At 43.5% G+C, this 24,939-nt stretch overlaps 1 protein-coding gene across 6 annotated transcripts in view; it reads left to right on the top strand.

Annotated features, from left to right (window-relative positions):
* The window catches only part of HIC2 (HIC ZBTB transcriptional repressor 2), a 134,411-nt gene that overhangs the window by 58,782 nt on the left and 50,690 nt on the right, over positions 1-24,939 (top strand). For all 6 annotated transcript variants that reach the window (XR_016277271.1, XR_016277270.1, XR_016277272.1 and 3 more), the window contains one exon: positions 5,740-5,788. The gene's annotated coding sequence lies outside the window, so the exon portion shown is untranslated. The remainder of the gene's footprint in view (positions 1-5,739; positions 5,789-24,939) is intronic.

The raw sequence follows: 24,939 nt of genomic DNA, 5'->3' as shown, positions 1-24,939 counted from the left end.
CTCAGTCTCAGTCTCTGCACTGCTTAAGCTGGCTAAGGAGCGTTTCACGCTCCTCCAGTTGGCCCAGTTTTGAAAATGAAATGAAGTGGCAATAAAAACCCACAACTTCTTCCGTGCTTTAAAGCAATTTCTTGGACACAAAACGTACGTGGTGTCGAGGTAAACGGCATTTAAGGAACTATGTGTTTCTTTCCATTTGTGGAGGCTTTAGCACAGTGGATGCAGAGTTCTGAAGGCAGTTGTGTTACTTATTGTAGACTCTGCTATACATGTTGCCCTCTGACTTTCCTCCCTCCCTTCTCCTAAGCCAGTCACTCTAATTTTGGGGTTGATGGCTATGTGTTTGTGTGGTTTGCCTTAAATCTTGGTTTGAATCCACAGGCTCTCTTGTAACAGCAGCCTACTCAAACTGGATCTTCTTTGTGAGTATCCTGATTCTGTGTGGTCTCCCTTTGTTAGGTTGGTTTATGGTCTCTGAATGCTCAGGAAACAAGGCATGGTGTGCCACCTGCTCCTTCTTCCTGCAAGAAAATATTTTGCATGTGGCAATGGGCTTAAAAAAGCCAAATGCGGTGTAAGGCCCCCCCCCCCCCAATTAATATCTGTCACCATCATTTTTTAATTCTTTTCCTCATACCTTTAATGTGTATTTCCTCATGCCCTTTTGAAAAAATAAATTTGAAGCCATATTCTCTGAAGGCTGAGTGGCGTCCTCCGACATAGAACAGCAGCCTAGTGTTAGGAAATAATTTTAACAATAGACCATATGGGAGTCCTAAACTAGCAGGCTTTTATTATTCAGAAGGCGGAAAATGTGGTTTGATATTCAATTCATATACGGCATAAACGAGAGCCACAAGCCAGCTTTGCTTGAGCTGGGGGGATTCAGATGGTCTTTTGACTATAATAACTTAACGTTTTGGCCCGGGTCCATAGAATGCATCCCAGCTGCTGGTTGTAAGCCAAGAAATAGTACTTGGTGGTTTTGGCTACTTGCTCAGTCACTCTTAATGTTGTGCTCACCCCATCCTCAGTCCCCACTTTCATAAATGTATTTTTTTATTCCCTCCCTCTGGCTTTTTTTCTCTCTCTTCTTCTCTCTTCCACTTTCCTTCTCCCTTGCTCTCACACATTCTTTCTCTTTTCTCCCTTTCTCTCTCTTGAACCCAGTCTTTCTCTCTCTTTCCTCTTTCTGTTCTTGATCAGAAGATACCTTTTGCATTTGCTGCAACGCAGACACAAGGCCTACTTTTCCATGCCAATGCTTTGTCCTTAAGCTTTCGGCAACATGTTTTCCTCCTGTACAGTTCTGTATTGGAGAGCTCTGCTGTGGTGTAGCAGGTAGGAACTAAAACCCATATTGAAACAGGATTTGCATAGCCCTAACTTTACATTTCAGTTGTTGCTCACAATAGGATCTTTATAATGATAGATTTGCTCAGTACTTCACTGTTAGTACACGTGCACTACATCTCTAAAACGTCCTACAATCTTTCCTGTATTTTCTTTCGTGGGGTCATTGTTTTCTTTTTTGCCATGGCCTTGTCTCAGGGATGGGCTCTTTGAGGTATGTGCAGATGTCCCCACACATAGGTTGAATGTGTGGGTGAGGAGATGGGAATGGACTGCAGCCACTGTCCACACCCCTAAGCACCCATGCGCTTGCTGGCCACACAGCTCAAGAGCTGGTACAAATGGGAAAGGGCCCTGTGGATGCTGGAGGGCAAAACTGGGCACAGGACCAGCTGGCATAGGCCTGCTTCCACCTCATGTATTCAGTGGCTACTTGTTGTCTTGTGCTTCCACATATTAGTCTACACAGTTAGCCCCCTGTATCCATGGATCCAAGCATCCACAGCTTGAAAATATGTTTTGAAAAACATACATTCCCCAAAGCAAACCTTGATTTTGTCATTTTATACAAGGGATGCTATTTTACTATGCCATTGTGTTTAATGGAACTTGCACATTCATGGATTTTGGTATCCTTGGGGGGGTCTTAGAACCAAACCCCAGCAGATACCAAAAGCCCACTGTACTAGTGCAAAGCCTATTCCATAACGTTTAGAAGGTGAAGTGGGTAACAACACAGTTTCGGTGAGGGGAAGGTGACAACCTTTCTGCTGGTGTTGATGGGAATCACTGGTAATCGCTGAGATTTCTGTCACTGCTGAAGCTCACCAGCCGCTCCAATGTCTTCCTGTGGTGCAGGAGGGTGCAAGGGAACGAAGGGAGGGAACAATTGTCACTGCCAAAGTTTTGGTAACTAATTTTCAGCTACCAAGAGAAGTCATGGCCACAAAAATGGACGGGAAGGATGACAAATGTGGCCCCTGTGCCATGTGTTCCCCACCCCATTGACCAGATTTAGTCAAGGAGCTAGGCCAGTGGTTCCCAAATTTTGGTCCTCTAGGTGTTTTGTACCTCAACTCCCAGAGGTCCCAGCCAGCTTGGCCAACAGTTGAGAATGTTGAGAGCTGAAGTCCAAAACATCTGAAGGACCAAAGTTTGGGAATCGCTGAGCTAGGTCTTTCCCTTCCCCTCCAGTGATAGTGGTCTCTTTTGTGACTTGACATCCATCTGAAGAGCCTGGGGGCTTAGTTCTTTCTGTCATCCATATGAATAGCAAAAGGCACCAGATCCCATCTGATCTTGGATGCTAAGAGAGGTCAGCCCTGGTTAGTACTTGGATGAGAGACCACCAACAAAGACCAGGTGCTGGAGGCTCTAGGAAGGAACTGACAAAACCACCTTTGAATATTCCTTGCCTAAGAAAATGGAAATGGGTGATGTACAGTCATAAGCACTCTGAATTGCAAAGGCAGGGCACCAAAAACAAAATAGTTAGCGGCCAGAACAATAAAAAAACAGAGAGGCAACACACAGTAAAAGTATACAGCCCGTCAAAGCAGGGGTGAGTTTCTTCCCATCGTACCCATCTTTGCTGTGGGTCCAGCAGCAGCCCAAAGTCCTTTCCCTGCTCTGGTTTCTTTTATAGCATCCAAACACTTTACAAAGTTCCCAAATAAGCCGGTTTGGCCTGTGTTTTGAACCCTGCTCCAAAGTGATTTATCTAGTTATATTTATGTCCTGCAGGTGGGCTTGTGTGGGAAGCAGGATATTTAGGAACAGATAGATGTTTGGGTCTGAACCAGCAGGGTTTATTCCAGTAGAATAAACATTAAAGCCTAGTGGTCAAAACATGCTGGGAGAAAAATGCCACTTGGTTTGAAGATGAAAAATACAACCCGAGATCGCCAAAGTTCCAGTCCACCACTCTAACCACATGGGTTCTTCATATTAGTGCAATACCTTTATGACACCAGACCAAAAGCAAATAAAACACATGTGTATTTTCAGGCTCTCCGGCTCTATTTGTCAAGCAAGGTTTTCTTTTTTAAGGTGGAGAGTAATAGAGAGAAGCTGACTTCATTGAGTCATGGTATTTGCATGATGTCCTGGTAGGGAATGAGACAGGATGCCATATTGTAATGGAGCTTTCAGGGCCAGTGCGTGACATCTCTTGTAGAAAGTGACTGTCCTATTTCAGGCTGCTGTTAGCAGTGTCATTTTTGAATATTCACTCTTTGGGGAGTAGTGGATGAAATTGTCTTCAGCCTAAAACTCAGCAGAAAAGACAGCTTTGCCTGCTCCCTGCTGTGCTAGCTTTCTGCATGCAGGGAGTGCTTGGGATTGTTATTTGCGAGCTTGGAAAAATTACTTTTTGGAGCAGTCATGTTGACTTGAGGCTTTTAGGAGCAGTCATCCAGAAAGTAACTTTTTCAAGGTCTGATTTTTTTCCTCCAGACCAGAGCATTCAAAAGGAATTGTTCCTTCCTGCATCCTAAACTGGTATAGTTCAGTTTGCTTTGCCACTCCTGCTTGCATATACAGTTGGCCCTCCATATTTGTGGCTTTGACTTTTGCGGATTTGATTATTTGTGGTTTTGAGTAATATGTTCTCCCTAGGAATCTCTTAAGTCCTCCAGCGCAAATCTGCTGGAAATTGATCATAGAGTTATGCTGGAGAACCTAAAAGTTCCTAAAGAAAACCCTTCTCTGGGCATTTGTAGGTCCTCTGGCATGATTCTATGATCAACCTCTGGCAGATATTGACCATAGAGTTGCACTGGAAGACTGGCGATTGCTAGAGAGGTGTTCTCTTAGGTAAAAAGTGTAAGGGTTTTTTTTATTTGCGGATTTTCCATGTTCGCGGGAGTCCTTCACCCCTAACCCCAGCGAATGTGGAGGGACCACTGTATACCAATCCTAATGGGGCCAGGTCTTTACCAGGCAGAGCTCAATTGAATATTCTAGTATAACAGGGACTGTTTGCTACTATATATGAGCAAGCGAGAAGGAGTCTTTTGTGTGTAAGTTTTGTTCAGGGAGCATTATATGTTTTTCTGCCACCATGGGATAGGAACGGTGGTATGAGACCTTCAGCTTGTTGGATAAACATTTGAAATCTGTGTGCAAGCTTTATATTTCTTAAAAGGTTTTCAAGCTGCTCTCTTGGATCAGTAGTACATGACTCCCCAAAAGTCTCTCTGCTTTCAAATGGCATAAGGGAATCCAGCCACACCTTTGAGACTAAGAAGAAATTTCGAGCAGAAGATTTTACGGAATCAGTCCACTGCATCCATTGCATCTGAGATCAAAGAAACTCATCCCCTCCTTTAAAAAAAAAAATCCTAGATTTGTGAAGTGTGTGTGTGTGTGTGTATCTGGAATTGTGAAGTGTATGTGTGTATCTGGAATATATAGAAAGGAGCTTTCACTCTCCCCCTCAACAGTTGCAAACCTAATGTCCCTTAAGAACAATTAACTTTGGTTACTTTTCACTGCCATTACTTTTAAAGGATTCATTACAACAAAACCCCAAAGATAGGGCCCTACGGTCTTTATTGACGTAAAGGTGGAGGCAAGTTGAGTCTGAATTTGCGGGGGGGGGGGGGAATCTTAGGATATATTAGCAAAATGGGGCTTCAGTTTGCTTACTTTGGAAACCGTGCTCCCCATGGGATTTTCAACGGACCTTTGGGTCTTCATTTACAAAGGAGTAGGCCTAAAAGAAGTTCCATTTTTAGCCTGTTTAGTGTAGCCTTTTCTTTTTCTTTTTTTAAAGAAAAGACAATTACCCGGGCATGGCACATTGCATGCAAACTTGTTATGCTAGAACTGTGTTTGAAATGGGGATGGTAATGTCATCTTTGGGTTTTTCTCCCCCCCCCCCCACCAAAAAAGCTGGTTAGCAAAGCGAAAAGCAAGCAGGACTCAGATGGCTTATCGGCGGCTGAGGGTGTGCGGCATTGCCACTTAGTAGTGAGAAACTTGGTGGGCAAGGGCTGGGCTGTAATCTAGTCAGGATCCTTTGTGACCCTCACCCCACCCCCTTTGCATACCATCCGCCTGACACTCTTGCAGGGAAGACAAAAGGCGCTGGTTTCCAAATAGGTCTGGCTCGCTGGCTGGCGCTCTCTCTCTCTCTCTCTGTGTCTCTATTCTTAGCACTTGAGTCCAGAGGTGGGAAGCTGTGGCCTTCCAGGTGATGGGAAATTCTACCTGTGGTTGGGGATGGTGAGAGTTATAGTCCAACAGTGGGACACAGTGTCACCTACCACTGCTTTTTGGGGGTGCTAGTGAGAAAGAGGTGGGAAGGCTTTGACTGATTTGCGGTGTTTGTGCATGAGTAAAATCAATGGAAAGTTGACTTCTCTCTCTTTTTTTCCCCTACAGGTAATGTTGCATGTTGCCCCAGGGAAAATTCCCCCTGTTGGTAGCTGAGGTAAGAAAAATGTGTGTTGTGTGTGTCTTGTGTGTTTAAAATTGCTTGTGAATAGTTTCTCACACTCGCCTGAGATGGAGCTGCTGTGTGCCATGCTCCCGAAGTTACTCTGATCTATTACTCAATGATACTCTCCAGCCGCCCCTTTTGTACCTTTTAGCACAGCAGCCTTGCCAGCCGATAGTGGAATGTAATGTTTTTCCCCATTTCAACTGGGTGCCCTGAGTGGGCAGAAATGTGTAGCTTAGTCTCCATGCTCCCAGCTTCCTGTATACTACTTAGACTGGCATTCCTATCATCCCCAGCTGACATAATGATTTGGGATTGCAAATGGTCGACCCGCAACATGTGCCAGACTACAGCACCCACCGGGAGTGCTAGGAGTTGTAGCCCACCTCTGGACATCAGTAGCCTAGGAACTGCATAGTGTTGCTGTGTTTTCCTTTGATAATCATATATTAAAACATAGGAAAATGCCATGTATCTGGTAGGATCATGGTCACAGCCTGGCTGGTGGTGCTCCAAGTGTCACAACACCTGCTACCCGATCCTTTTTAATTGGACAGACTAGTAATTGACTGTAGGGCTCATCTTCTGCCCGCACAGCAAGTATGCTTATCAGTGAGTTATAGTCTCTTCTTATGTATATATTTATATGAAACATCATGCACAAAGTGCGTTTCAGTCTAGATGATGGGAACTGCAGTATGGTTGCCAGTGGAGGTGCTGGGTTGCCAGGAATTGAATTCTGGTGTCTAGCAAGGAAAGCCTCTGTTACACTTCACAGAAGTGGTAGGTGGGTGAGGGTCTGAAAAGTTTCTGGTCTGGTAGCACATGGAGTGAGAAGATGGTCTCCTTCAGAATCCCTGTTTGTTATGTATGAGCTGGAATGCAGTATTTGTGTCATGGCTTGGAGGGGGACGTTCCTATATGCGCATACATCTTCTGCTGCTTTTAATAGCTTCTAAAGAAAACTCTTCATTAGATAACATATACATGGTGGTTACATTTTCCCTGCAGTTCAAGAAGTGAAAAAGTTTGAACCTTACCTGCACCTCAGTACACTGACAGGCTACCAAGCTCAGCCAGAACTTGTGACTTTCTGAATACAGCCTTTCTTTATTTTTACTTTTATTTTATTTTTCTTAAATGTTTGTTTCAGTATATTTTAAGAAAACTCTCTGTTACTTTTTTTTTTTTTACTGTTCCACTTTTGAAGGATAAAATTAAACATTACAAGTATCCGGTAGAAAAGATGGTTTGTGCATTAATAATGTAGTGCATAATTGTAGGTTATGATCTTTTTTTAATTTACAGCAGAAGTGGGCAAAGCGCATCTCTCCAGGTGTTGTTGGACTCCAGCTCCCAGCAGCTGTAGCCAGCGTAGTCGGTGATGAGGAATGCTGGGAACTGTAGTGCAGCAACATCTGCAGTACCCAACCAAATTAAAAGCAGGAGAGTTGCACCTTGTTTAAAATAAAAAAGGAAATTTTTGAAGCCTTTAAAGGACAGTGATGAGACAACCAGCCAAATCGCCACTGGTGGGTGTTCCAGAACCACTGAAAGGCCATATGCACCCGTTTTGTGGCCAATAATTAAGTTGCAATTAAAATCTAAAGAAGCAACAGCTCTTTTAATGTGTGTATTATTTGCATATAGTTACAAACATATATGAACAGGTTACATATTCAGTAAATTTCACTCCAAAAATCAACATGGCAGAATACAATGCTTAAACGACCCCAGTGAGAAGTCTCTTTTTAGACTAGGGTGTTTGAAAGGCTACCTTTGCTTATATGAGCTTGACTCTCTTGACTATATTTTCAGTCGAACATCTAAAATACTAGGGCCTTATCCCATCTGACTCCTGTAGTCCCATTGCTTGCACAAGTAGCATCCTTTTAGATGGGCTCCCATGTCAAAATAAGGATTCTGCTTCCAGGATTCAGTCTCTGGAAAAGTTGTGCACATACAGTAGGTAGCATCACTCAGCCTTCCAACATGTGTCTCACTCAGTGATGACAGAAATGACCACTGGTCACGTCAAAATCTTGTCTCCGTGTCCTTCAGTCCCATAACGTATTTTGTCTGTTGCCACTTCTGGCGTACAGTTGAAGCCTCAGTCTTTGTGATCGTTTTGCTGCAAAAAGCATTTGCAGCCAGTGAAAACATGGGGCAAGAGAAAGCTGCACAGTTGATGCAGGGGCCCCGTAATTCAGGTGAGGGAGCCCATATGTGAAATCCATAACCAAGATGTTATTTAGTGCTGGTTGCCATAGGAATGTTTTTGGCCAGTGTCGACTCGTCCTCTTGGGCTCTTTCCTGTACATTTCCTGCAGAGAGCATGTGTTACATCTTTCTATCCAAGAGACACATGTTTCATATTTTCCCATAACCTTCTCCTGACCCTTTTGGCTGAGGAAAGGAAATGCAAGATGGGACTCTCCCCCCCCCCCCCGTGATTGTGATTACTTACACGGAATGGAAAAATCCTGTGCTGCTCTCTTATCCGTGTCCCCCCCCCCCACCGCTTTTGTGTGTGTGTAATATTCCCTGAATCCATAAACTCTAGTGAAGGGTCAGCCAAGTTACAGAGTAGTTCCTACACCACTCCTGAGATGATTGTGTGTGGTTTCCCATTTGAGGCCTGTTTCTCTTTTCCTAGACCTTCGTATGAAAAACGTAATGGGCAAGTGGTTCTCAGGTCAGAGGAGCAAAATTAAAATGATCATTCCCCAAAGGTCAGAGACACAGACCCTGGAAGGACCTAGAGGTAGAGAGATCTTGTAGCACCTTTGAGACTAACTATAGCAAGACATTGGCAGCGTGAGCATTCGTAGACTTCAGTCTGCTTCCTCCAGTGCATTTGGAAGAACCTATTAGCTCCTTTCTTTTATGGATGCTTTAATGTTTTGTAGCAGCGGCCGAGCTGTACGCAAAGTAACAGCCCATTGACAAGATGTCCTGCAAGGTCTGTAGCTGTGCCGTAGGGACAAAAAGTGGCTAGCACGTCACACAGCATGAAGTATTTCCATTTTTGGAATTTCTAGTATTTGAGACATTTTTATTCCACCTTTCTATCTCACTGACACTCATGAAATCTTACCAGAACATTTCACCTGGTAAAAATGTTGGTAGTGTTTTCCATAAAAATGGAAAGTCGCCACTGTCTGTGTGTAGATACAGAGGGAGTTGCATTATCCCTTGGCATCTCTGTGGGGAAAACACTACCTGCCTTGCGTTAGAGCTCAGTTTAGCATATACAGTTCATATCCACAGATTCTTTTACCCACAGATTCAAGCATCCACGGCTTGAAAATATCTTTAAAATGTATACATTTCAAAAAAGCAAACCTTGATTTTGCCATTTCCTAGAAGGGTACCGTTTTACTATGCCGTTGTATTTAATGGGACCTAAGCATCCACGGATTTTGGTTTCTACGGGGGTTCCTGGAACCAAACTCCATCAGATACCAAGGGTGCACTGTAGTAGGAACTGTCCTAATACATGGCTAATCTTTGCCTGTGAGAGGGCTGTGCCATCTAAGCCATGTGAGCCTCAGCCTAATTTCAGTTCTCCTCCAAAAGGGATCATTTTGCACCTCTGACAGGAGAGATCTATTCCATCAACCTGTTTTAGGAGGAGGAGGAAGGGCAGGGAAAGAAAAATGAGGAAACTGCAGGGGGAGGGAAGTTTCGCAGTCGCCCCACCATTCGCCAGCATGTAGTCCCTGGCAGTTTATTTAGCCCCCAAGTGATTCAGCCTTCCTCATGTTAGTGCCTTCTAGCAGTGCTGCAACAACTGACACCAGTCAGCATGCGGATGCCTAATCGACATCATCCAAGGGAATCATGTGATCCTGGGACTGTGTGATTTACAGTATTTAGACAGGGAATCACACCACAGTGAATGCATCTCTTTTCTTATTTGAAAAGAATCCTTTCAGTGGGGAAAGTAGGTCATAAAGTTAAAGGACTTGTGGCCAGCTTTCCCCCTCTACTTCTATTCCAAGTACAGAGATTATTCTTCTTAGGATGAGGAGCATTCCACTGAGCAATTCTTTGCTGTCTGTTTAGTGGAAGAGGTAGTATTGGTACTATGTAGGACATATAATGCGTTTCTTCCACATCTGACATGTTGCATTTAGGGCAGAGCTTCAGAAAATAACATTTTTGAATTACAACGCTCATATTCCCTTAGCCAGCATAGCAACTGGCTTGGAGTTATGAGAGTTGCGTTCCAGAAATGTCATTTTCCCAAACTCTGGAAAAACTGTATTCAGGAGCTACACATCTTAGGAGTAGAGAGGTAAAGACTACCCACCATAGCTTGTTTCTGGTCCTCAGCAAACTGCAGCATCATGAATATTGTGAGGAAGCCTGTGGCTTATGGTTGAATCCTGGTCTAAGAAGAAGCCTGCCCTCCACAGGTTAAATGCAAAAGACTGGGAACATAGTTTTTTTAAAACTACAATTCCCAGAATCCCCCAGATAATTAGAGATAGAACAGGACTTACTTCACATACAGGCCCTGCTTTCAATCTGGATCTCTAAGGAACAGACAAAAGGTCATGGGGAAGATCATGTCTTCTGAGATCCAGATGATTTGCTACGATCAGCCGGACTGGGCAAAAATCTGATGTTTCTTCAGCTTTGTATGTGCATGCCCATATAACATTACATTTGTCTGGAGTAACCATCCTGCAAAGAGCAACCTTGGAAATAGTGTATAAGACTGAGTGATAGAGGAATTTTTCCCCAATTGGAGAGAATCTCATGTTGCAGAACATGGAAAAGAGTTACTTGTGTGGACTGCAATTCTTGGAGTCCCACAGCCAGCGTAACAAATAACGTTTCCAAGCTCTTATCTTATTGTAGTAATGCTTTTTCTTCTGTGTGCTAGGTTTAATCCCATTCTGCACCTCTTTCTCCTTTTCTGCTGTTTGTGCCTATGGCCAGATTCGGACACAAACATTTCCAAGGCAACATTATTGGCCACCCCCCCCTTTTTTTTTATTTCCTTTTTTCTTCTTTTCACGTTTTCATTGATCCAGAATTCCACCGGACTTTAAAAACCCCTGGCATACACACAGCTTGAGCCATCTTGTTTACCTAAAAGCTTCTGCCCTGGGCAGTATTTGTGTGCCTCTTCCTTGTAAAAATATTCATTTTGGCAACTTTGTTTGAAATGATGTTTCCTTTTCACATCACACCCCACACTTGTTTCCAAAGACGCTCATCACTGCGCCAGAATTTTTCTTCATTTCGCTTGTATTTTAACTTCCCTCCCGGTTCCAGTTCACCCTTTGTCTTAGTGCATCATGTACGCCAGGGTTGTGTGTTCCAGTCAACCTTTCCTTCCCGGAAATGGGCATCAGCAGAAGCAGGGGGATAATTTAGTGCCTTTTTTGGCTTACAACTCTTATCAGCCCTTTCGGCCCAAGCAACACTTGTGTCCAAAATATCAACCCTTCCTTGACTTGTTGCCCTCCAGATTTTTGTACAACTTCCACCACTCTGATACTTTTCACTGCTCTTTTTGTCCTCATGAGCTTGTTAGAGAGGTCTGTGCATCGCTGTTGTGTACCACATAACTATCACACCTTGCCACTGCACCATGCTGACCACACCAGATCCCATCCGATTTCGGAAGCTAAGCAAAGCTGGTCCTGGTGCTTGGATGGAGACCATCAGGGATCTACAGAGGTGTGTACATGTTCCAGTCATGTATTGACTTATGGCGACCCCATGAATTTCATAGGGTTTTCTTAGGCAAGGAATATTCAGAGGTGGTTTTGCCAATAGGGCTAGGGGAAAAAATCCTGCATGGCCCTTTTGGGAGCCACTGCTAGTCGGAGTTGACAATACTGGACCGCATGAATCATTGAAGTCTGACTATATATATATAGTCATATATATACTCAACTATAAGTCGAGGTCAGGTTTTGGGGCCAAAATTATGGATTTTGATCTGACCCGTGAATAAGTCAAGGGTAAAACTTAGAGGCATGTAACAAAGAATATAAAGGATGAAGCTAAGGAAAATGATGCCAAAAAACGTACAAAATTCTGGCAGGCGTAACTGTTTCTACTTTTCCAAATCGAGCATTCAAAAAGGTCAGAGGTGGAGCCATGGGGGACAGAGTAGAAGGGGTTGGGGCTTCTTTCAGGTGCTCTTGGAATGGACTAAGGTCTCGTCTTTCACCATTCTACTCAGAGAAAGAGAGTGGTTCCTTTTGGGGGGGGGGTCAATTTTTTGATTACAATTTCTAGACTTATACATGAGTACATACAGTATGTGTGCTTGTGTATATATACAGTGGACCCTCCACATTCCCTGGGGTTAGGGGCACAGGACCCCCATCACAATGGAAAAACCGCAAATAAAAAAACACTACTTTTTTAACTGCAGGAAACACCTCTCTAGGAATCTCTATGTCCTCCCCCACAACTCTGTGGTCAGCATCTTGAGAGGTTGGCCATAGAATCATGCTAGATGACCTACAAATGCCTAGAGAAGTGTTTTGGCTAGAAATTCTTAGAGAGAACATATTAATCAAATCTGCAAAAGTCAAAGCCGTAAATGTGGAGGGCTGACTGTCTATCGCACACCCCTGTCCTATCTTATGTAGCTTTTGGTTGTGAATGCTTCCTTTTTGCACATCACACCCCACCATTGCTCCTATGGTGGTTGTATCTCAAGCCGGCCATTTGCTTTCTCTCGCGTGGGTGTGGGGAGGGGTGGCGGTGGGTGAGGAAAAAAGACTGTGCACATTCTTGCACACTTTTGGAGCACAAATGTTCCCTTGCTTCAAACATTCCCTGAGGTCATAGGCCAAGGGGGTGCTGTGTGCTTTTGAAAATAACTTCCCTTTTGAGGGCAGTTATCAGATACCCCTATGGGGTGAGCTACAGCTGGTGTGCCTTGGTACTAACATAATCCTTAGAATGGTGTCTACGGGACACAAATGCTGCCTCTCAGTATATTTAAAGGGACACACCTGTTTGGTGACAGCTATGAGATGCCTTGGGAAGGGAAAGAGATTTGATTGGGGAAATGAAAAGGGTTTGTTCCTTTTTAACCCATACTTTGTGGGTCGTCTTCTTCCTCTTCCTTCACATTTCTGGTCAGAGTCGAGCAAAAGTAATCTCCCCAAATCCTCCTCATTTTTTGCAGTTGGCAAAGGTGAAGAAGAAAGTTGGGAAGTAAAGTTTCTGTAAATTCTTGGAAGAGAATTGAAGGGATGGACAATGGACCTCTTCAACAGTTTTGGGTCACCATAGTCCAAAACTGTATGGTCACCATAGTCCACTGTATTAGGAGAGCACTGGGTTGGGAAGGCCATGCTTGAGGCAACTCATTCTCAAATTACTCCCCTCGCTCCAGGATTATTTGAACCTATGCTTTCAGTTAGTGACATTTAACTCCAAGTGCACATCTTTAGTGATTTGCTCACAAAATATCTCCTTGTCCTTTACTGTAGCTGGAGAAAATATTTGGGGTGAAAATAATTGACAGATTGTATTCCCATGGGGATAGCTATCCAGCTGTGTTGCTCCAGGGAGAGATGCTGACTACGTTTTGTCCTGACCAAGGATAAGCTTCCATTAGATCTGCGTTTGGATTTGTGTTAGGGTACAAATGTGTACAAATTAGCGTAAAACAGTGCATTTCTGAGCATGTTCAGACCTCAGGCCTCTCACATATGACAATGCATGGATTTGTTTGAATTTTATCCCACTTTTCAGTGAAGACAGGGGTGCAAAACAGTATTAAAATCCATCCCAAGAGTTTTAATATTAGAAATGAAAGATACTGTAATGGTACTGCAATGGCAGTTTTGTCTGGCCTTTGACAGTTACTGAGCTTAATCCAGGGCTCTTTTTTCCAGAAGTCATGGACATGGAAGGAGATTTGATGGTAAAAGATGCCAGGCAGCAGCATGCATTCAGTGGTTGCGCTTCTGGAGCCCAGCCATTGTTAACTTCTGCAAACAAGGGAAAATAAGTGAAAAAGGATATGAGCACATACATCCATGCACAAAAGTCAGTCTCTTTTTTTCTGTGTATGGATGCATTGATAAGAAAAAGAAACCATGTAATTTAATTTCAGATCTTTTTTAGTTTTAGTTCCTGCAAAAATCCTGATAACATCTGAGCAGAGTTTGATGAATATTGCCCTCATTAACATACATAGAATATGGAAGACTACTCAAAACATCCAGATTAACTGAATTCACGGTAACTTAAACACGAGCCATTTTTGAGCTGCCTTGGTCCTCTTAATCCTGATTTTAAATAAATCCAGATGCTCTTCGGTCATTTGATTTTGTTGGATGGGATTTTCACCTTCACTGATTGATTGGTTTGTTTAAAATATTTGAGGCCACCCTTCAGCAAAACCTATTGGGTCAGCATATGAAAAAAGATGATAAACACCAGTCTAACATGATAAAATCTGAGGAGTGCAGTGCCCTGTATGGTGAACATAAACTTAAATCCTATTGTCCTCATGAAATGAGTGAGATTAACCAGCGTGTTGAGTCACCATTCAACATTTAATTCAGGACTAACTTGAGTAGGTTCAAAGTACTTAGGCTTATATTGTGGCTGGATTATTTCATTTTGTTGACTATATCTTTCCTTCCATGAACCCAAGGCTTGTGTAGAAGTCGGCTTTCCTCCTCTAACTGTATTTTCATGAAAGCTCCATAAGAAGTTCAAGCCACCTGGGGCTGATCCTGAAAGGAGGTGTACTTGTAGATGTCACTTGCTGGGGAAGAATGGGGAGACTTTGTATTGTCCTCAGAAGCTTCTGGTGGGCACCAGTGGGAGACGGGAGTCATGCTTGACTTGGTGGCACCTGTGGTCCAAGCCACAGACCTGCTTTCTGGTTCTCATGTATCAAGGCAGCTCCAGTGTTGAAGCTTTCAATTATGGCATCCTGCTAAGTTTCAAACTTTTTCTACCTCCAGTGAAAAGTGCTTTAAAAACAAAATATGCTTTCTTCAACTTTTGCATGGAAGAGCAAGTGGACTTCGTAAAGCAGAAAATTGCTACCGTTTTGTAAGTTGTGTCTCATGGGCATCTTCATTTAGGCTGGCATCCATCCTCATGGTTGGTCCCAAATAGAGTAGACCCATTTAGTCGGTCATTGAATGATGAGTCCACATATTTAGTGGGTCTACTCTAGGCAGGACTAATAACAGGATTTGGGCCTTGGTGTGTGTGAAAAATCCTTTCAGATGTTTTGATCTAGCGCATTTTGTATCTGTATAATCTTGCCATCATGGTAGAATTCAAAGGTATAGCCATGTTAGTCTGCCAACTTCTTTCTTTCCGTTAGTCTGAAAGGTGCCACGAGAGCTCTCTAAATCTTGCTTTGACTTTATTCCCATCCAAAGTCTGGAGAAGTTACGTGTTTCAACTACAGAATCCCCAGCCAGTGGCCATGCCAGTAGTTCAGAAAATTACCTTTCACAGCATCTACTTCGGTCCCACCCTGCTGAAACATAACCGAGATCAGTCCCAGTTTCTGTTTACTCATTTCTGCCATTCCCCTGCCCCCTGCACTATTATGTGGGAGTCCGTGACTTCTGTTTTTTGGGAAAAGCCCGCAATGGGATAGCTAATCAGTTTGATATAAGGAGCTTAGCTAGTGTTTACCGGAATCATGGGACTCAAAAGCCCTAAAAAGTCAACTCCTAAATACCGTCACAGAAACTAGATGCCATCTGTAAGCCTGCCCCTGCTTTGCCATGGAGGTCAAACTGGTTTAGCTTGCCTGTTGACTCGGCCGCAACCCTAAACATGCCACTGGGAAAATTTTAAAAAGGTCCCCCCTTGACTCAATTGTGTAACTGCTTTAGAAGCCTCAACCTGCATTTGCTGCCATTTTAGGTCATAAGGTATATGCCACAATATTTAGATTTAAAACAGGCTGCATTAATAACCCAAAGAGCCTCAAGGTGGCCTAATTCCCCCATCCCCTCAAAAAGCACAGCTTACATACAAAAACCTTATACCAATTTCATATTCTTTCGTATACATGTGCAACAGCTCTTCCCAGCATGTACAGAGAATGGAAGATTGAGATCAGTTTGATTCATACCATGCTTTCTCCCTGAGAAGCTCGAAACAACGTACATGCTCCCTGCCCAGTATTGTTATCCTCACACAGTTCCTGAGGTCTCATGCTAAGCAAGACATAGATGTCCCCTTCCAATATATTTCCCTTGTTTTCATGGACGCAAAGCTCAGTGTAGATCAGTGATTCCCAAACTTTGGTCCTCCAGATGTTTTGGACTCCAGCTCCCAGAATTCCTGACGGTTGCCCAACCTGGCTCAGGCTTCTGGGAGTTGAAGTCAAAACACCTGGAAGACCATGTGGGAACCACTGGTGTAGATCAACTGAGCCAGTGTGGTGTAGTGGTTTTAGCGCTGGACTACGGCTCTGGAGACCAACAGAAAGATAGAAGTTGGCAGCATGAGCTTTCCTAGACTGAAGTCAACTTCTCGGATGGTTTTGATGTTAATTCAGATTCAAAATTCTCACATACCTATGACATATATATGTCTGTCCCTGGCTTCCACTCCACCAAAAGCTTCTGAGGCAGTAGACTTAAGTCTACGAAAGCTCATGCTGCCGATTTCTTTCTTTCCGTTGGTCTCAAAGGTGTTAAAAGATCTCCCTACATACTGATTCTACAGACTAACATGGCTATATCTTTGAATTCTACCACTCTGTAGACTAGGATTCAAATCCCCACTCAGCCATGGAAACCCACTGAGTGGCCTTGGGCAAGTCACACTCTCTCAACCAGAGAGGAAGGCAAAGGCAACCCCCCCTCTGAAAAAACCTTTCCAAAAGAACCCCATGATAGTTTCACTGTAGGGTTGCCATAAGTCAGAAATGACTTGAAGGCCCTCAACAACAACCAAGACCAACTTCTCTCCTTAGTGTCTGTGCCATGGTGGAGTCAAAGGCAGATGGGAGCATAGCTTTGGGATGTCATGTTCCTCCCCTCCAGAAGAATTTATGGCATCTGCTGGAGTGCCAGGGGAACAAAGGTGCCCTGCTTTGGAGTGTGGTGATAATGAAGCTTTCAAGTTTGACTATTGCGAACAGATCAGCGTGGAGGAAATCAGAAAATGAAGGAGACCTGCAAGAAGATCAAGCAGAGGCTAGATTTTTTCCCCTTCTCTTTTGTTTGACTGAGTTCTTGCTTCATCCTAATTGGTAGTTTGAGTGTTAATTAGACATGCAAGGCATGCATGTCAACGAAACATGCAAGATTGCTTGTATTCCTAATTACAAATGGAAGGTTGCATTTCAGTTGGCTGAATGGGCCTTCCAAGTTTGAATCTCAGCTGGAAGAAGTCAGCGCTGTTGAGTCCAAAGAAGTTTACTCCAAGTTAACTTCACATGGGTTCATAGACACCCCCTGTAAACTTAAATTGTACAATATTATTAATGGTTTGAAGGGGGGTTGGATGTGTGTCTTACAGTGGAGTTTTGTGTTGGCTTCTTTGACGTAAATAATAGAAAGCAGGCTGTGGGTTCTCCTTAGGGCTTTGGGGCTATGACAGTGGGGGACTACTAGCAAATCCATGCCTTATATATTTGACTGCATTGTCCCCTGTTGCCACATGTCCCATAAGGACTGCTAGCGATTTGTAGGAAAGGTATTTTGAGACCTCACCCGAGGATTTTAGAACTCTGTCAATGCTTCATCCTCCACTGTATCACCCAGGACTGCGTTCAAGGAGAGCCTTTGTGAATTATTTCATTATAAGTTCTAAATGTAATTATAACTTCAAAAAAATCTTACTTGTCAGACACAATGTTGCTTTACAAGCTGGGTTTGCCGAGATTTCCCCATGAGCCAGCATAGAATTACCATATATAGGTGATGGTGATGATGATGATGATAACAATCTTTTATTTATATCCCACCTACTCCAATTAGGACCAAGGTGGCTTGCAGTAAAATGATAATATGATAATATAAGGTGAGGGTTGAGATGGTGGCTTTTTCTTCTTTGCCCCCTTTTTGCGTGCTTTCCTCTTCTCTTTCCCTTAGCAAATTAATCTCAGAACACGGTTCTATTTTTAAGCCCTAAAAAGAGGTCTAAAATAGCTGGATCTGATATCAGCCCAGTTGGGGGTCATGGCCTTTATCAACAGTTGGGCTCTCCATCACAACTAAGGAAATAATGCTTGATTTTCTTCCCGTCCTTGTGACCGGAAATAGACATTTTTTTCCCTCTTTTTCTTTTTCTTTTTTCTTTTGAGCTGCCTGCTTTTGAATGCCAAGTATTTCTCAGCGTTTTGAGCCTGTGAAAGAAGTCCTTCTTGCTTGTTCAGCCCTCGGGGTGTGCAGGTGTACCTGGGTAGAAGTTTTCCTTATTAATCCTGGAGCCGTGGGAAGGGGCTGTATTGGGGTGGGGTGGGTGGGGGTTGTCTGCGCATACCTAGGCACCAGTACTGCACCCCCCTCCTCCATTTCTCTTCTGGTGTATTCATTTAGGAGGAACCACCAAGAGGAGAGCAGATACAAAAAGAAGACATAAATTTCCCTTTATTTGTTTTCTACAAGTATAGCAGCTGCAGTCTGTGGGGCAAGGGGTGAGAAATTTGTATTCCTCCCTTTCAGGCCCAGAGCATAGTGGTTCTCACTCCGTGGGTCTCCAGATCTTGTTAAACTGGGACTCCCATAATCTAATCAGTTTGCCAAGCTGACTAGGGCTTCTGGGAGTTGAAATTGGAAAAGATTTCAAGGGCCTCATTCCCACTTACAAACCAGTTTGCGATCCGAATCGATGGATCGATTCGACAGCAGAGCGTGGTTCACACTACATTTGCCCCGATCGCATTTTTCCCTTGTAAAATAACCCACTTGTGGTTCACATTCACGAATGAATTTGTTCAAAATGGACCCGCTCCAGCCGGTCGAAGGGCAAATTTAAATCGATTCCAATCTGCATCTGGTTCACACTTGCGCTGAATCGATTTATCCAAAAAGACATGGAAAATATCAGCGTCAAAAAGACGCAGGTTAAATGGGTCTAGCACATCCCCCCCCCCCCCCCCCAGAATCGCTTCAGCGATTCATTTCAAGTGGTAACCAGGGTCATTTGAACCGGTTCAGACTGATTTGCGATACGGTTTAAAAGGTAGTGGGAATCAGGCCAAGGTTGGGAGCCACTGATTTCAGCTGAATATGGTTAAGGTTGAGGATACGGTGGCTTTAGTGGTTAAGATGTCAATTCTGATGATCAGAAGATCGGAAGGTTGGCAGTTTGAGGCCTGAGTGCTGCATGATTGGGTAAGCTCCTGTCACTAGTCCCAGCTTCTGCCAAGCTAGCAGTTCGAAAGCATACAAATGCAAGTAAATAGATTGGTACCACTGGTGCAGTCATGTTGGCCACATTACCCCCAGAGCAGTCCTCAGACAACACTGGCTCTTCAGCATAGAAACAGAGATGAGCACCACTCCTTATAGTCAGTTAGGACTAGACATTCATGTCAAGGGACTACCTTTACCTTTTTCTATGGTTAAGGTTGGTTAGGAACGAGCACGGTGCATTGGTTGGAGTGTTGGACTAGGGCTCCAGAAGACCCGAGTTTCAATCCCTGCTCATCCACTGGGTGTTCTTGAACAAGTCACACTCTCTCAGCCTGGTAGAGGAAGGCGGTGGCAAATCTTTGAAAAAATCCTGTCGAGAGAACCCTAGGATAAGGTTGCTATAAGTTGGAGTCAGCATAGAGACACATTACTGCTGCTGCTACTACTACTGCATGGCTGAAGAACCTTTGACCCTCTAGTTCAGGGATTCCCGAACACTGGCCTTCCAAGTGTTTTGGACTTCAGCTCCCAGAATTTCAGACCATTGGCCAAGATTGCTAAGGCTTCTGGGAGCTGCAGTCTAAAACCCTTGGAGGAGCAGCGTTTGGGAATCACTGCTCTAGGTGAACGCAAATTCCCACCAGCCCCCACCAGCCTGGTTAAGGGTTGAAGGATAAATGTGAGTAATAACTCATCATTATCTTGAGAAGCACCAGTTCTCCACCCATGCCCTATCATCTAGGGCAAGGCTGGATAACCTCTAGGACAATATTAGAAATCCCTTTGTAAATAGTTAATTCAGAGCACTGGCAAGATCTTTCTGCCCCTTTTATAGCAAGATCCACTGGGTGGGGGGGGGAGGAGAGTCCCGGTCCCCTTTTGGTTCCCCTTATTTCTCAGCCGATTACTCCAAGGGCTTGCAACCCTCATTGGAAAAAAAAGGGTTCAATAGCCCCGGTCTAGGATCTAGATCAGGGTGGGCAACCTTATGCTGAATTTGCCCTCCTGAGACCACAATCTGGCTTTGCTCCTTTCCCTATGACTCTGTTGTTTGATGGTTTCCTATCTTTTCTAACGTTCTGCTCTCCCCATTCTAAAACCTCGATAGGCCTCTCCTAAGATGTAGTTGGTGGCAGCAAGCGTTTTATCCAAATGGGAGGCTGGTGTGTTTTTTTGTTTGTTTGTTTGTTTTGTTTTGTTTTGTCTTTGGCCCTGCCTACTGCTGGAATGTAGCCCCCTGAGAATTTCTTTGAAATTAGATTTGGACCGTGGGCTGAAAGAGGTTCCCCAAGCTGGGCTCAAAAAAGGAGTGGAAATCGTGCGGCACATCTCACACATTCAGCTCCCAGTCTGTTTTTGTGCTTTCCTAACCTCCTCTCCCCTGATAAATTTTACTTAAAAATGAGAGTCCCTGCACACACAAGCCTCTGGGAGCAAAGATTCTCCTCTGCAGCAAGGTGTACCCCTGTACACATGACATGCCACTCCATAATATATTCCCCCCCCCCCGCCAAGTTAGAAATTTCTTTTATTTTTTCACATGGTTCCTGTGCAGGGGCTGGTGTTGCTTACGTGTTGTGCACCGCCTTGAGTCCCTATGTTGGGAGAAAGGTGGGATATAAGAAAATAATAATACTCTACATCTCTCCCTCGATCCTGCTTTACATCCTCTGGAAAGCCAGAGAGGGTCAGAAACAAAATCTGCAAGCTGTGTCCCATTTCCATTTCTGAAAATATCAAGGCCAGCTGCAACTCAGTGTTTTCAGACTAAATTGGGAGACATCTTTCCCCACATTTGGAAGCCTTGGTCCATGCCCTGTTGCTTTCCAGGTCATGCTTGACTGGAGTGTGGCAGAGCAGGGCCTTTTTGGTTTTAGCACTCAGATTATGGATTTTCCTAAAGAGATCATGCCCTCTCCAAGCTTTTGGGAAGATGTGAAGATTAACACATACACCCAATTGGACTTTGGGCTTGTGCTAAATTTATTTTTCTTTTTTTCCCCTTGGGTAGGTTCATTTGTGTTTTAGGTGGTCTCCCTTGTCGGGTTCAAGTGTATTTTGTAAAACCTGATTTTAATTTTGAATTACTTTACCTTGTACATTTGTTTTGGAAAGTTCCCTTTATAAAGAGTGAATGCTGAAGCCGAACATAACTGAGCCAATGATAGGACAATTAGAAATGTGAAGGCCGGGTGGGCTAATAGTGATGGTTTCTTCTGGTTTTTTATGGGTTTTTTATTTTTGTCATTGTTGCTTTGTTTTTGGCCAAAGAGGTTCCTTATAGTTCAGGTCTAGTTTACAGTTCAGGACCTTGTAGCTCCATTTGTAACCACAATAAAATAATAGCTTTGTTTTCTTTAAAATGGCAGTTAAATTTGTAATTGTCTTCTGAATAAACTGTACTTCTAATGTATCAGCATGACAAATTGATGCCAAACCAAATTACGTATAATGCAGTTTATGTTCCTGAAGTAACAAAGTGACTTTCAGTCTGTAAAGAATGCTAATGTATTTTTCAGGCTTTCAAAAAAAAAAAAAAAATTCCAGGGCAGGGGTCCTTTTTTTTTCCTCCAAAGGTTTACAAATTTCTGGAAATTTTACATCTGGAAGGATGATGCTTTGAATTCTGTCCTACCATGAGTAAATGAAAGGGTCAGCAGCTCATCATATCTTTATTTTTTATGAAGGACACGTTGCAAGCTATGTTCTGAGACCCTACGTCCAAAGAGCTGGATCTAGATATTTTTATTACTAAGTAAACTTTCCACTCTGTAGCAAAGGTTGCCGAGAAACCCTGTGGTCACCTTAACATATATTTCAGGGCTGTTCAGCAAAAGTATGGGCAAAGGAGTGGTGTAGTGAAGGCGGATTGTGTAGCAAGTATGGCAATGCTGCAAGGATGACGTCTGGCGAGGTGGGCATGACAGTGGTTAAGGCCATGTGAGTTCTTCAAAACTGGCAAGTGGAGAAGTGGCAAGAGTGGCACTGGGCATCCTCATCCTAAGCGTTGAAGCCACAAGGGCAAGAGCTCCCACAAACACACCCACCAATAGCTGCTCTCCTCAAGCCTTGAGATTACAGGGAAAAAACATACAAAATCCACAGTGAAGCCTGCGATTGGCACCTCATTTTCCCTTGGCAGTTGTCTAGTACCCCTTAGGGGTCACCCATTTGCCCTGGGTCCTCACACCAACCTTGGCCCAAGGGCATCTACATCTGACTAGGCTCCCTGAACCCTCACTACTAGATCAGTACTACATACCCAAGGGCCAAGCCACTGCAGGAGGAAACTATGTACATTTTCTGCATCCTTCCAACCTTTGATACCATTATGGTCATGCACAGATGTGGAGCATTAAATCTGAAACCACTAGAACATAGGAGCCATGCTGGAAGAGACCAAATGCCATGGTCTGGCGTTGTGCTTGCAAAGTTGTTAGCCCACCAGCTGAACATCAGGGTAATAGCACCTTTCACCCTGTGTTCCCCAGCCACTGTTGTTCAGAGACACACTGTTTCTGGTACTAGAGAGAGCATACTGTATATACTCATGTATAAGTCTAGAAATTTTAGTCAAAAAATTGACCCAAAAAACCTGAGTTGACTTATCCATGGGTCAATGTAAGTACTGCGCTTTAACTCATATAAAAGAATGAATTATCCCTTGGTGAAAGGCAATCTGTACTGGAAGCACTGACCATCCTCTGTTCTCTCATCCATCTAACCTTAAGTGTCAGCACAAACAGTTATGCATGCTAGAATCTTATAAATTCTTTGGCATTGTTTTCCTTGCTCCATCCTTTAGATCCTGTTACCTGCCCTTAAGTTTTACCCTTGACTTATCCATGGGTCTTATCAAAATCCATAATTTTGGCCCCCAAACCTGCCCTCGACTTATACATGCAGTTGACTTATAGTCGAGTATATACGGTATATTTCTCAGGAATAGTGGCCACTGGTAGCTGCATCCTCCATGAATTCTTTGAAAGAGCCTGAATGGTGAAACAAATTATGATATAGCTTAGTGAAGTGGTTCTTAACCTTTTTTTTTTTTTTGGGGGGGGGGGTGTTCTGTAATCTGGACCCCTCCATTGAAAAACGCAAGTAGACAAATATACTGTACACAGTCTTTTGCATGCCATTTATTTTATCGCACTGGAGATTGATTCCCTTTGTATAGACTAGTCAAGAAAGAAAGAAAGACAAATCACAGAAAACACACTCATTATTTTACTGTAAAATCCACCATAGCAGGAGAAAAAATCCAAAGTAACAGGAAGAAAATGGAAAGAAAACCAGTCATTGTGCCTGGTTCATGGATCCCTTAAGCACATCCATCCATGGGTCCCAGGTTAAGAACTCTGACTTAGTGGGAAGATATGTAATGCCAAGGTAGAAGTTCCTACCCTGGTTTTCTGATGGGAATTCTCCCTTTCCCTTAAGTTCCCACAAGAGCAGGAGACTTGCAAATGTCTCTGAAGCCACGGCCATATTTTTAAGAGCTCAAAGCCCACTCCTCAGCCGCCTGTGAGAACTTTGCTACGAAGAGAAGAGAAGGCCCAAGCAAGGATTTCTCTTAAACTCTGACCTACAGAGAGCATATTGCCAATGTTTGGCTTTGGCAAGTAGGTGATTGTTGCACAAACAGTCCAATAAAAACACCATCCGTTGACTCTGTACAGGTTTTATGAGTCTAACAAGTTGTCCAAGTCTGGAGATCTCGTGTCGTGTTTGCATAGTACAGTTTTCACACACTGATCTAGTGCCATCTCCTCTATAGGTGTTCGCTGAAGCTGTTCTCTAGGCCTTGGAAGCGAGGAAGGGAGAGCAAAACTACTGTGGGTTAGGATCTAGCTAATGTACATGTGTGTCCAGTCTCTGGTCAGTTAACGAACCTGACATATGTAGACCAAGCAAACATGTTACCATTAGTCTTTAAGAAAGAGATTTGGGTAGAAATTCTCTCTTGTCAGGTTTACAATTGGTTATTTTTTTTAATGTGAAGTTGAAGGCTTTCGTGGCCAGCATGCATAGTTTTTGGTGGGTTTTTCGGGCTCTGTGGCCATGTTCTAGAAGAGTTTATTCCTGACGTTTCGCCAGCATTTGTGGCAAGCGTCTTCAGAGAGGCATCTTTCTCTGAAGACGCCAGCTACAAATGCTGGCAAAACGTCAGGAATAAACTCTTCTAGAACATCGCCACAGAGCCCGAAAAACCCACCAAAAACTATAGTTATTTTTTGTGTGTCTGTATCCAAAAATGCCACAGTTACCTCTTTCACTGAAACATTTCCTGGGTATTCTATTTATCATCATCATCATCATCATCATCATCATCATCATCATCATCATCATCATCATCATCATGTTAATGTTTATTTATATCCCACCTTCCTCCTAGTACAGGGATTCTACAAAATTCATTCTTCTGGCTTGGCTTGGCCTGTCCTAAAGCTTCCCCCTATCCTAGTCCAGAGGCTCCTACTTTGAGCATAAATGTCCTGAAAGTTAGTCTAGAAATACTTTAAAACAAATAGACAAGTTTGCTTTAATTTTAGTCTTTGCTAGCCTCTTTCTTTCCTTTTGTCCAGCATTCTTCTTAAAAAGACCTATATTTAGGTGTTTTCCGCCCAGTCTTCCTCTTCTGTAATCCCAAGAACGTGTGCCTGCGTTTTCTTCTTTTCCTTTTCCCTCAATATCCCTTTTTCCTTTCGTATCACACCCTTTTAAGATTATAGGCCTGGGGGAAGGGATTGTCTTGTCTTGTTTTTATTGATATAGAAGCCGCTCAGAGAGCTTTTTTCA

This window comes from Sceloporus occidentalis, unplaced genomic scaffold (genome assembly GCF_023333645.1).
Source record: "Sceloporus occidentalis isolate IW3139 unplaced genomic scaffold, rSceOcc1.0.p SCAF_41, whole genome shotgun sequence".
In the NCBI taxonomy this organism is placed as follows: Eukaryota; Metazoa; Chordata; class Lepidosauria; order Squamata; family Phrynosomatidae; genus Sceloporus; species Sceloporus occidentalis.
Note: the sequence above shows the minus strand (reverse complement) of the source record. Positions and strands in the feature narration are given on the sequence as shown.